The sequence below is a fragment of the Episyrphus balteatus genome (genome assembly GCF_945859705.1).
Source record: "Episyrphus balteatus chromosome X unlocalized genomic scaffold, idEpiBalt1.1 SUPER_X_unloc_1, whole genome shotgun sequence".
NCBI classification, from domain to species: Eukaryota; Metazoa; Arthropoda; class Insecta; order Diptera; family Syrphidae; genus Episyrphus; species Episyrphus balteatus.
In genome coordinates this window covers 395,001-400,000 of record NW_026605125.1, presented here as the reverse complement: position 1 = coordinate 400,000, position 5,000 = coordinate 395,001, and the positions used below count along the sequence as shown (strand labels likewise).

The 5,000-nt window shown below is 34.0% G+C and overlaps 2 non-coding genes across 2 annotated transcripts; both read right to left on the bottom strand.

Annotated features, from left to right (window-relative positions):
- Window positions 1–264: 264 nt before the first annotated feature.
- On the bottom strand, window positions 265–443 carry LOC129920843 (5.8S ribosomal RNA). Its single transcript, XR_008773380.1, has one exon. It is a non-coding gene; the product is annotated as a 5.8S ribosomal RNA (ribosomal RNA).
- Window positions 444–1,765: 1,322 nt separating this feature from the next.
- LOC129920772 (small subunit ribosomal RNA) lies at window positions 1,766–3,757 on the bottom strand. Its single transcript, XR_008773327.1, has one exon. It is a non-coding gene; the product is annotated as a small subunit ribosomal RNA (ribosomal RNA).
- Between the last annotated feature and the right edge of the window lie 1,243 nt (window positions 3,758–5,000).

Genomic DNA, 5,000 nt, shown 5'->3' with positions numbered 1-5,000 from the left:
AATATTTTTTATATATCGATCATTTCAGCCATTTTATCAATTCAAGTAGAATGCCTCAATTGCCAAATTATATTATGACAACGATCTGCAATGTTAGAAATTTTTATATACTAACATCCTCTAAAAAATAGATAAAACGAACTTACTGTCGCTCGATATTATTTTGAGGTATATATTATATTTTAATATTATGAATTTTTACAAATCCAATAATATAACATGCGCATTTGATAAATCAAAAGCAGCTTATTTAGCATAGTATCACAACCCTCAACCATATGTAGTCCAAGCAGCACTTCAAAATTAATTAAAGTACATAACAGCATGGACTGCTATATGCGTTCAAAATGTCGATGTTCATGTGTCCTGCAGTTCACACGATGACGCACAGTTTGCTGCGTTCTTCATCGACCCATGAGCCAAGTGATCCACCGCTTAGAGTATTATTATTTTTTTATTTTATATTTAGTCAATTTTTTTTTTTAAGAAATAAAAATTTATTTCTTTTTATATTTTATGTATTTTTTTTATGTTGCGAATGTCCAATTCCAAAGAATCGTTAACTTATAAATTTCTTTTAAAGAAATCTAAGTACAACATTTTTATACATTTTTATTTTTATATATATATATCGTTACAACTTATGCTATGCGTTTTAGCCGGATAGTACCGGGATATTGTCCAAGTACGACACCTTTAGGGGTTAATTCGTCGCAACGTATACACGCCACTCCGAAGGGCGGGTTTTTACACCCAGGAGGATATTACCCCGAAGGGTACGACACCTTTGTTTTTTCGACTTTTGCTCTAGCAAGTTTGTTTATGCATATATATATTTTCATAAGCGTCACTATTTCGATGACGATGACAATTGGCTACCATTTAAATATTTTGTTCATATTTTTTTTTGAAAAAAAAAGACCGAATGCATTACTTATAGTAATACACCCAGTCTAATTTGTTTTTGTATTTTGGTTATAACGTCACTATTTAGATGACAACACCATTTGGCTACGATTTAAATATTTTGTTCATATTTTTTTTTGAAAAAAAAAGACTGAATGCATTACATATAGTAACACACCCAGTCTAATTTGTTTTTGTATATTGGCTAAAAACGTCACTATTTAGATGACGACACCATTTGGCTACCATTTAAATATTTTGTTCATATTTTTTTTTGAAAAAAAAAGACTGAATGCATTACTTATAGTAACACACCCAGTCTATTTTGTATTTGTTTTTTTTTTTATTATATATATATCGTTACAACTTATGCTATGCGTTTTAGCCGGATAGTACCGGGATATTGTCCAAGTACGACACCTTTAGGGGTTAATTCGTCGCAACGTATACACGCCACTCCGAAGGGCGGGTTTTTACACCCAGGAGGATATTACCCCGAAGGGTACGACACCTTTGTTGTTCGACTTTTGCTATAGCAAGTTTGTTTATTCATATATATATTTTCATAAGCGTCACTATTTCGATGACGATGACATTTGGCTACCGTTTAAATACTTTTTGTTCTTAATTTTTTTTGAAAAAAAAAAGACTGAATGCATTACTTATAGTAACACACCCAGTCTAATTTGTATTTGTATTTTTACTTCTTTTGAAGTATTCTTTTTTGTATTTGTTTATATATTTATTGTATATTTTATACATTTTGTACCATAATTGTACATTTTTATTTTTATATTTTATTTTTCTTTTTTATATATATTAAATATATATAAATTTTATTTTATTGGAAAAATCACGTTAATGATCCTTCCGCAGGTTCACCTACGGAAACCTTGTTACGACTTTTACTTCCTCTAAACCATCAAGTTTGGTCAACTTCTGCGAAACAACCGTAACACGTTAGCGTCACAGTGATCACGTCCGGAGACCTCACTAAATAATTCAATCGGTAGTAGCGACGGGCGGTGTGTACAAAGGGCAGGGACTTAATCAATACGAGTTAATGACTCGCACTTACTAGGAATTCCAAGTTCATGTGAACAGTTTCAGTTCACAATCCCAAGCATGAAAGTGGTTCAGCGGTTTACCCGGACCTCTCGGTCTAGGAAATACACGTTGATACTTTCATTGTAGCGCGCGTGCAGCCCAGGACATCTAAGGGCATTCCAGACCTGTTATTGCTCAATCTCATTATTGCTAGACGCAATTTGTCCATTTAAGAAGCTAGTGTCCTTATAATGGGACAAACAAACAGGTACGACTCCACTAACATAAACACATTCAAACACAATTATATTTTACTATATTCATGAATGAAGGCTATGAAAGCTTCAACATCATAATCCTGAAAGCATCTATTTAATATATTTGAGTCTCGTTCGTTATCGGAATTAACCAGACAAATCACTCCACGAACTAAGAACGGCCATGCACCACCACCCATAGATTCGAGAAAGAGCTATCAATCTGTCTTACACGCTTATGTTCGGACCTGGTAAGTTTTCCCGTGTTGAGTCAAATTAAGCCGCAGGCTCCACTCCTGGTGGTGCCCTTCCGTCAATTCCTTTAAGTTTCAGCTTTGCAACCATACTTCCCCCGGAGCCCAAAAGCTTTGGTTTCCCGGGAAGCGACTGAGAGAGCCATAGAAGTAGCTACACCCAATTGCTAGCTGGCATCGTTTATGGTTAGAACTAGGGCGGTATCTGATCGCCTTCGAACCTCTAACTTTCGTTCTTGATTAATGAAAACATCTTTGGCAAATGCTTTCGCTTAAGTTAGTCTTACGACGGTCCAAGAATTTCACCTCTCGCGTCGTAATACTAATGCCCCCAATCTGCTTCTATTAATCATTACCTCTTGATCTAAAAACCAATGAAAGTAGATCAGAAGTCTTATTTCATTATTCCATGCACAAAATATTCAGGCATTTGGAGCCTGCTTTAAGCACTCTAATTTGTTCAAAGTAATTGTAACGGCCCACAACAGCACTCGATGAAGAGCACTGAAGCAGGTTTTAATAGGAGGAATACATAATGGTACATAAGTATCATAAATGTATAAGAACTCCACCGATAATACGCTTGCATACATAAGGTAATGTACAATCCACAATTGTAGTTGTACTACCCGTATGAAGCACAAATTCAACTACGAACGTTTTAACCGCAACAACTTTAATATACGCTATTGGAGCTGGAATTACCGCGGCTGCTGGCACCAGACTTGCCCTCCAATTGGTCCTTGTTAAAGGATTTAAAGTGTACTCATTCCAATTACAGGGCCTCGGATATGAGTCCTGTATTGTTATTTTTCGTCACTACCTCCCCGAACTGGGAGTGGGTAATTTACGCGCCTGCTGCCTTCCTTAGATGTGGTAGCCGTTTCTCAGGCTCCCTCTCCGGAATCGAACCCTGATTCCCCGTTACCCGTAGCAACCATGGTAGTCCTAGATACTACCATCAATAGTTGATAGGGCAGACATTTGAAAGATCTGTCGTCGGTACTAGACCATACGATCGGCAAATTATCTAGAGTTCAACCATTATAACGATTTCCGAAGAAATCGCTTGGTTTTAGCCTAATAAAAGCACACGTTCCAAAAGGTCCGTGTTTATATTGCATGTATTAGCTCTAGAATTACCACAGTTATCCAAGTAACTGTTAACGATCTAATAAACCATAACTGATATAATGAGCCTTTTGCGGTTTCACTTTTAATTCGTGTGTACTTAGACATGCATGGCTTAATCTTTGAGACAAGCATATAACTACTGGCAGGATCAACCAGAATAATGTTATAATATTTTATTTTTAATATTATTTGAAATTTTGAAAAATAACATCAATCTCCTCTCAATAATCCAATGATAAAGTTTTTATTTTTTTTTTTTTTATTTATTTATATTTATACATACTTTTTGTTTTATATCCTCCCTAATAGGGATAATTATTATTTTATTTTTTTTACCAACACAATTTTTATTTGTATATATTTTTTGGTAAATTTATTTTTATTTTTATTTATTTGTATGTATTTTGTATGGGTATTTTGTATGGGTATTTTGTATTTTTACTTTTATCTGGAAAATGAGGGAAAATGCATTTCACAAAGGTTTCATATAACAACTATTTTTATTTTAACAAAGAGAACTCCTACCGTATGGTGAACTCTGATATTGTTAAATTTTAGTGTAGCACCTTTCACAAATACATATCAATGATTATTTTCAAATTTCTAATATTTTCTTTTACTTCAATATATTGAAGTGTTTTTGGAATATTTTTATAAAATAAACCATTTATTTATGATATAGAATTAATAATTCTTTTTAATAATTTTTCTTTATGAACATTTTTATGTTCAACAAATAATCCCAATTGGAAATTAATATTTATTATTTTTTTTTCGACATTACTTTACTTAAAGTATTTTTTTTTTGACATCTTCGCCACAAAGCCAGTGTTCTCCGCCACAACGCCGTGGTACCACTTTTGGTGAAAACGAGGTGCGAGTCCCCGCCCAATCATGATACCACATTACCAGTAAGTTAATTCGTTGCAACTTAAAAAGCCACATCGAAAGAGGTTTACATACATGTTTCCTTAACATCAAAATATGCGCCCCCTTTGGTAGTTTGAGTTTTTTTCACAACAAAGTGGAGGTAAATAACATGACCAAACTAATAACTTCATATTTTCCTCTTTTTGGATCGAAAATGCTCGATTCCGTAAAATAGATTTGAAACATACTTGGATACATTCGGTTCGGCGAATTTTCACAAAAAAAGTTGACCCTTTTTTTGGGACTTAGTGCAATTTTTGAAAATTTTTGTATGGGAAAAAGTCAACTTTTTCCAGAAATCCGAAAAAAGGCCCAAAAACGCACTTGGTTGCGGTCGAGTTTTACTAGGGTAGGAAAAACCACTTGCAACCAAGTGTTCGACTTAGAAAAATTTTGGACATAAAATTTTTGGAAAAAAATTTTCTACTTAATAAATCGGAAAAATGGCCCAAAAACGCACTTGGTTGCGGTC